We start from the raw sequence: 8,296 nt of genomic DNA, 5'->3' as shown, positions 1-8,296 counted from the left end.
GATTGTACCAGATTTCTTTTTGTTAAGCAACACTTGCTAATACCAGGTACTTCCAGATGAAAATATGACAGAGCATGGATGATGGGAATATACTTTTATGTTAAAAATGTATTTGTACCTTTTAAAAAATAAAGATGTCACTTTAATTTCTTACATATGGATGCATTATTTCATCATGAGAAAAAGCAATACTGTTTATTTCATTCTGAAGCAAAAAGAGAAACAGTTGTGGTCCTTTGGATGACACACTGGGGTTATGCTATCGTTTTGCAGTATACATGCTGTTCGTCACGGGTGACTTGTTTCTACTTTTACCTATGTTGCACAAGGTTCTACCCCTCCGGCTCTCCACAGACTCCACCTCTTGACTTTTCCAGGCTGGCTGCCTTCCTAGGTAGGCAACAGGAACACCAGTGGCTCTAGAGCCTGCCCCTGCCATCCACCAAGTCCCCTGACTCACCCAATTACTTCTAATCACAGACTGGGATTTGTGATGTGGGGTTTTCTGATCTGAGGGGTAGAACAATTAGCAAGAGGAGCACCACATGCAGGTGACAGCAGAACACATTCCGGCTCCACAGCACCGCCGCCTGAGAAATCCAAAAGTCCAGGACACAACTCCCCTCTCTATCTATATAGTTCATCAATACATTGTCTCACTCTGTTTCTTAAGAGCTATTTTCTCTATCTTACATCTGTAAACCATTTAAATTTCTTAATGACTTTAGCTATGCACTAGGCATGAATGCCAGCACTTGTCATTAGCAGCCTTGTGCACTCAGTGTATGCTATGTATCTTTAAATATTATGTTTGAACATTATTTCCCATAAAATACTTCAGGTGTCCTGCATAGTTAGTGCTGTGATGGACTGCAGACATTGTGTTCATTAGTCCTTTATCAAGCTCTTTATCAGTGACACTCCTAGGCATTCCGGTGGTTCAACTGCATAGCTATAATAGATTTCCTGCTCTCCAGGCCTGCATTTCTTTGGCCTGAATTCTGAGGTCATATTTCTCGAAAGCGGTTTATTATCTGAAATGTAATTTTAAGTATCATGCACACTAGCCATTTCCACAGTTTCATGTGCTCCTGGAGCAAAGGCTAAGTTTTGCTTTTGAGTACTCAGATGAGTTTTGGAACCAGTAACGATCAATATGGTTATTGATGGTTATTATTATTATTCCACCTCAGCTCTGGTGGAACAGATGGAAAGTGAACCTTTCTGAATTTGGACCTTCCTCCTGATCCCACAGGATTACAGAACATACAGGCAAGATCAGAGTTCTTTTCTTTGATCTCAACCCTGCAAACACTACGGGTCTCAGTCATGTGCTTTGGTAGAATTAGTTTAAACGGTTTAAGACAGAATCACTTCCTAGGTTTGAGCAGCGGTTTGCTGCAAGGAATGCGTAGGTTAGAGGTGAGGTTAGTTTGTACTGAGATAACAGACTATGAATTGGAGTAGGAGAGACACAAACCCATGTCCTGTTCCGCTGTGCAAATGGTAAACTCTGTGAAGGAATCGGGCATACAGCTGTGGGCATTAATCTCTCAAATTTGTTCATTTACATCCACCAGATATTACTTGTCAGAACCATTAGGCACTCAGATAGTTTTACATGGTTGACTGACACATCTTTTTTGTGTTGTTTAGGGCTACTTATATGTGTAAACACACTTGTTGCCTAGACCTATTATACTGCCTGCAGAGAACCTACAGCATAAAAAAAGAGAGGGAAAAAACCCCACCCAAAACCAAACAAAACCAGCAAAAAACGAACCCCCACCAAAATACCCTAGAACTAAAAGAAGAAAAAAGGGATAAAAGGTTGAAGGGCTGGAAAGTGTCATTTTTAGTGTTCCAAATTTCACATTGAGCTTTTTTCTCCTTGGTTTCTTGAATCAGGGAATTAAATGACCAACTCAGCTTCAGCGTTACTAGTCTGTATGATTGCAGAGAAGTAAGAAAATGACATTTTAAAGGACTTGGTATTTAGATAGTAGATAAAAATGGATCACATATTTGGATGTTCCCACGTTTATCCTTCTAAAAAAAGGTAGTGAACTCTTTGAAGGTCTCAAGGCTCAGATTTATCCTAAAAAAAGGAACCTTGTTTCCAACTTTGCCTTTCAGAACTGTGGCCCATTCTCCCTGTTTTCTTTTCACGGCTGTGCATCTGGTCAGAATTCCATGGATGTGGAAGACATTGAAATCTACTGGCAAGCAGACTCACACTAAAAAAGGGATCTATCTTTTGGAAATTTCTGTTGAATATACAGGGAAAACTGAAGGCCACTGAGGGCTGAACTTCTTTAAATACAAGATGGGGAGGCAGTAAGGCATTTGTGGGAGGCTGTTACCTACAACAAAAGTAGATTGGTCTGTTTCCACGACACCCATGCAAAATTTATTGAAATTAATATGAGTCACTGAATGGATTTCAGAGCATTTTTAAGAGAGCTCGAAAGGCCCAGCAATAGAACTGAGTGTAACGGACTGAAAAACTAAGGCGGTAGCGAACAACTGCCACTGTTTAGCATCAACAGCCATTATATTAAACGATGGGATCAAAACACACCCAGGCCGAGGAAACAATCAACTAACATTTTCATTAAGTAACAGAAACCGTACCGACTACAGATCATGTTGACAATCATACAAAAATGCGATGTTATAAATCAAACATTGTAAAATAAAGTACAAAAATATCTCGCTATGTCAGGAATGTTTATTTTCTTACTAACCAGCTTATTGTTTTCAAGCATTACATCCCCAGTATTTTCATACCGAACACTCAGCGGTTCCAGCCCAGCGTGGCGCAGGCCGGGCATCTCGCTCACACCCCGAGTAGAAAGTGCAGCAGCCAGGACTTGCTCGCGGCCTTACCCGCCCCTCCCCGCGGGGACCGGCACCCTCCGTTACCACCCTGCAGCCTGCCATTATTTGTTCGACGCCCGCCGGTCCCGCGGAGCTCGCTCTGGGCTCCGAGCAGCCGCTCCCGCCCCGGGCCCACCGGGCTCCAGCGCCGCTCCGCCCCCGGGCCGCTCGCAGCCCGACCCCGGCGCCGCGGGACCCCCGGGACAAGGTGCGAACGCGTTTCGGGTTCCCTCGGCGCCTTTAGCGCCGCAAAGCTCCCGAGAGCGCCCTAGGAACGCTTTAGAGATTCGCGCGGAGGCTTCTCCGTCTAAACTCCTTTAACCCAGGGCCGGGCGCCTCCGCCGCCCTCCAGCGGCGCGGGGCTCCGGCCGCGGCGGAACCCAGCCCCTGCGGGGCCTCCCCCGGCCGCGCCGCGCCCACGGTGCGGCCCCGCTGGCGCGGAAGCGGCGCACGGCCCGCGACCGGCAGCGTTTGGGGCTTCTTTGTTCCCTCCCCGCCGGCCGTCCCAACCTCCCGCGCTAACGCGCCGAGTGCCCCCTGCCTCCGCCCCGCCCCGGCGGCGCCTCGCGGGCGGCCCGGGACGGGGACGGCGGCGGCGGCGGGGGGCGGCGGCGGGCGGCCCGCGGGCGGCCCCGATTGGCGCAGCCGGCGCACGTGGGGCCGCCCTCACGCCTCGGCGCTGGCAGCGCGGCCGCCGCCGCCGCGGGGCACGGCACGGCGCGGCGCGGCGCGGCTCGGCTCGGCTCTCCGCGGGTCTCCGCGCACCGCTGTGGCGAGGAGAGGAGCCGAGCTGGCGGGAAGGTAGGGGTGTGGGCGGCAGCTGCCGGGCGGCGGGTCGCGGTCGCCGTGGGGCGGGCAGCGGCGCTGCGCCCACCGGCTCCCTCGGTGTCGGCGCCGCGCCCGCCCCGTTGGGGCTGGCGGCTGCCGCGGCGCCCGCGGGAGGAGCCCTCTGAGGAAGCGGGGCCGCGAGTTAACGAGCAGCTCCGCGGTGGCGTTCCCCGTCTCGGCGCCGGGAGCGCCCCGGGGTGCCGGACCGCGGCAGGCGGGTCCGCGTCCTCGAGGGGAAGCGGCTGCTCCCGGGCCCCCGGCGGGGCGGGGGCGGGGGCTGCCGGAGCCCGCGGAGCTCCGCGGCCGCGAAGCGCCGTCCGCCGGGCGGCTGGGGTGAGGCGGGCGGCGCGGCTGGCTGCGCAGCGCTCCTGCCCTCGCCGTCGAAGCCGGGCGGCGGGGGGGTGTCCCGGCCCTGCGGTCACCCCGCAGCCGGGGGCTTCGCTCTGGCCGCGGTCCAGCAGGCTGGGCGCTGCCGGGAGCCGCTGGTGCAGCCCGGCAGTGGTCGTTCCCCTGTCGTTCCCCCCGGGCAGATCCTGCGGGTGGCGAAGAGCAGCACAAAACCGGCCAGCGAACGTTGAGCGGATCTGCTGGTCTCCGTCCAGCACAGTGCTTTAGGAGTAACCTTGACAGTCAGAGGAACGGCCACCACTCTCTTCTGTCTGAACTAGCTTTGCTAATGGGAAAGTAAAACTTAAAACATCAGTCGTTACCCGCTTGTGCTGCACTGCTCAAGTCTGACGTTCAAGGAAATATTCACCATTATTTAGAGAAATGTGTTACTTTTTTTTTTTAATCTTATTTTGCCCTCTGATAAAGAGGAGTTTACGTTTTAGGAATTACATCACTTTGCAGATTCCTCTATCTTTGTTTAAATACAAGCTGTCCTTTAGGGTGTCTTCTGCTTGGCTGTTTTCCTTTTGTGAGTCAGAACTAGTGTTACTGCTTTTCACCGCTCGAACAGGCTCCGCAGACCCATGACACCTCTCTTAGGAGTTTTAAGAGTTGTTGCTTGTAGGATGGGGGTCCTCTGGCATCTCTTTCTACGTGATGTTACTGAGGTGGATGGGACCTTATCCTTTTCCGTCCTGAAGTACTGGAAGATGGCAATGTGGTATCTTGAGTGTCTTTTGATTATGACTTCTATTCAAAGCCGCAGCATCTAACTGTAGAGGAAGTCTCTGGCCTGCCGTCACTTCTGTAAGAGGGGAATAAGCAGACAGCAGGGAAGTTGTACCTTGCTGGTGATGCTCTGAGTTAGCAAGTCGTGGGGTTGCTTTTCAACATCTGCAGTTTCCAAGCTCCCTTTAACTCCTGATTTTTTCTGTAAGTGTAGTTAGCTATTTTAATGAGGCCTTAAAAACTCCCAGTGTGGTGTTTTTTGAATTAATAAACCCAAAAGAAATACTTGTGTTAGTTTATGAGTATGAATAATCATGATAGTGAGGGTTTTGGGTTTTTTTGTTTTTTTGGGGGGTGTGGGTGTTTTGTTTTGGGTTTGTTTTTTTTTTCCCTAGCCCCTGTGAAATATAATTTTACAGTTTCTTGCCCCTGGGAAGAATGATCCCCCATGGGGTTGATGGCAGTCTGCTTGATAAATTTCTTGAAAAAGGTCTCTTTCACTGAAATGTTTTAGGACCTTTCTGCCCTGGGGGAATGCAGTTACGGTGTAGTCATGCCACACTAATTTCCCTTGTTCATACTCTTGATTTTCTTTAAGAATATGCACCTTTAAAGATGCGCTAAGATAAATCAATGAAAATGAAAAATACTGTGACATTTTTAGAGTGGAGTGAAAACACTAGTCTGGAATTTAGCCCAATCACCATTTTGTGGTAGCTTCTCCAGGTGAAGGAATTTCTAGGTCGAAAAAGGTCTTTGAAGCGTTGTGCTATGGAAAGTAAGAGGTGTTCTCCTGAGTAAGAATGTTTGCTGTGAGGAGTGAAGTTCTTGTTAACTCGCACACATTGATTTCTCATCTCCGTTCCATTTATCTTCAAGTTTCTGAGTGTCTGTCTAGACGTGGTCCAGATCTGAACATCCAGAGGCAGGGAAATGTGATGATAACACAATAATGTGTGCTATAGAGGGCCTAAACAGAAATATTTTATGTTTTTTCTTCCAGGTATATATGCATATCACCTCACTCTTGTGTGCGTGTAAGACTTTTAGACAGTGAGGATAGTATAAAAATAAGCTATTTATAAAATCCTCAGTATGAAAGGTATTTTTTTCCTCTCCTTTATGAATATCTTTTCATTACACTACTTCAGGCTACTTGAAGTTCACTATAGATACTTCTTGTGTTTGTACTGTTGTTATTAAAGTGTACATTTTAGAGAACTTAAACACCTTTTTTTAAAAAAATGCCGTTTGAAAAACTATATGAGGTAAGATGACTTCTGCTTTATTATGAATAAAATTCAGTGAAATGCTGACTCTGGAAAGCAGTAGCTGTTGGTCTGTTCTGGGGGCAGGTATGCTGTCTAAATAATAGTGCATTTGTTCATTCTGTCTCTTTTCTTCCTTTGTAACTTAATGTTCATTTCCAGTGTGCAGCTGGTAAGTTAACATTGCCAAGGTTGTACAAAAGTGTTTTAATCACAGTTTTGGAAGCCTGTGTTTGGATAATGTGATGGTAAGACAAATTGATTCCTCTGTTTTTTAACCAAACAGGAATGCTGTAGCTAATGTGCGTATAGAGACAAATCAAGTCCTTCAAGAGAATGCTTAATTTGTTTAGTCCTTGATTGGCAGTCCCTAGTGATGTTGGGGATTTGGAAAACGGATGAACTAAAAAGCCTTGGCATTAATTTGTATTGTAGCCAGATATGCCAGTGAATTCATTAATACACTTTTGCATATTACTGCAGCAGGCAGTGCTGTGTTAACTGTGTAGAAGTGTGTTTAAATTTAGGCTTTTGGTTTGACTATTTTTTTGTTTTGAATCAGGACACACAAACTAGGGTAAATCTAGTATATTATCACTGCTAACAAACATCACCTGATTGTTTCTGGTTGCTTTTTGTGTAGCATTCCTTGGTTCTACAAATCTTTAATAGGGAACAACTAAGCCAAGGGGTTTTTTTTGTGTTTCAAACAAATTTCTTGAACTTGGAGAAAAGGAGAGCAAAATAGTAACAACAATTCAAAACAAGAAATACGTTAATGAGAGAAGGGACTATTAGTTTTCCTGCCCAAATGATGTCATTGAACATTTAGACTGATGTGAAGAGTACTCTGGTTTTAGTGAGGTGGGGGGAAGGACGTTGCCTCTTACTGCCTCTTTTTTTTTTTTTTCTACTGTCCTCTGAGTAAGCTGCTATCACAGAAAGGAATGATGGTTTCTCAGGAAGCAAATGCATTTCTGAGCCTGTATATATAGCAGAAATAAACTCATGAAATGTACTCACTGTGTAATTGAGGCGAGAAAAGAGACCAGACCATTTTACAAAATTATTGTATTCAAACTATTCCCAAAATGCCAGTACCCTTCCTTCATCCCAAAAAATCCTTTTCTCGTAGTCCATTTTCTTTCTCCAGTATGCATTTGCTGGAGACCCAGTTGACTTCTGGCATGTGTTGTTCATTGTGAACATTAAGGTATGTTTTTTTCCATCTTATGTTTAAACAGATATTCTCTGCAGCTGAGGTCTTTGACACAGATGATGCTGTGGGGTTTCTTTGCCATAAGTGTAATTCCTTTGCAAATGGGATTGCATGACTGTAGGTTAGCTCAATTAATATGTGTTTCTGTTTTCCCTTTCATAATACTTCTTTGGCAAATAGTGTTGGGAAAGGATTCCTGGCTGTGCTGGAGGTGCTGCAGGTCTGGGAGCAGTTTGGATCATAATGTTCCTGGAAGGGCAGGCTGTGTTCTTTACAAGGTAGCACTTACATTGGATTTCTGATGTTTGGAAGACCGAGGTTTATATATGTATATGTTCAACACTGTGAGCTTCTTTTATATGTAGACAACAGTTAGTAATGCAACAACAGTTGCCCCAAGTGAAAAAATAAATCTAAGTATTTCTGTTAAATTTTGATTTCCTTAATAAAACAGGAGCATTATGAGTGTTTAAGATTTCTCAGCAGTACAGATTTCTTACCAACGGTTGTGAACACAAGTTGTTAAAAAATTTTACTGTCACGAGCTGATATAAAGTCCAGCCCTGAAAGCTAAACTTCTTAAACTTGGTTATAGTCTTGCTGTAGACATGAGAGCAGTGCCCGCTCCAAGAGTCTTACCCCCTGCCCTCTGGCCTTGACTGTCTTGTGTGGTAAACCAGATGCTTTCCCTTCATTATCTTCTCTTAGAGATTTCATGTGATTTTTATCTGTGCAGTTTCCAAGTAGCATAAAACTCATGTGGTATAATTACAGCCAGATCTGTTAATAATAGGTGAAACCCCTAGATTATATTTATCGGTATGAAACACTTTGGATAGAGATACTTTGCAAACAGGTTTCTCGGTAGGTTCAGTTTGTCTTGTCTTTGCATAAAACAGTTCAGTTAAACCTGTATCAGTAATAAATGATAAACTTGTTTTGATTAGATTTCATTATAAGAAGTTAACCTACTCCAGTTAAA

General features: G+C 46.0%; 1 protein-coding gene across 1 annotated transcript in view; it reads left to right on the top strand.

Annotated features, from left to right (window-relative positions):
• Positions 1-3,596: 3,596 nt before the first annotated feature.
• The window catches only part of STXBP6 (syntaxin binding protein 6), a 124,185-nt gene continuing 119,485 nt past the window's right edge, over positions 3,597-8,296 (top strand). The window contains exon 1 of the mRNA XM_074909818.1: positions 3,597-3,681. The gene's annotated coding sequence lies outside the window, so the exon portion shown is untranslated. The remainder of the gene's footprint in view (positions 3,682-8,296) is intronic.

This window comes from Athene noctua, chromosome 6 (assembly GCF_965140245.1).
Source record: "Athene noctua chromosome 6, bAthNoc1.hap1.1, whole genome shotgun sequence".
Classification (NCBI taxonomy): Eukaryota; Metazoa; Chordata; class Aves; order Strigiformes; family Strigidae; genus Athene; species Athene noctua.
This window is presented reverse-complemented; position numbering and strand designations above follow the sequence as displayed.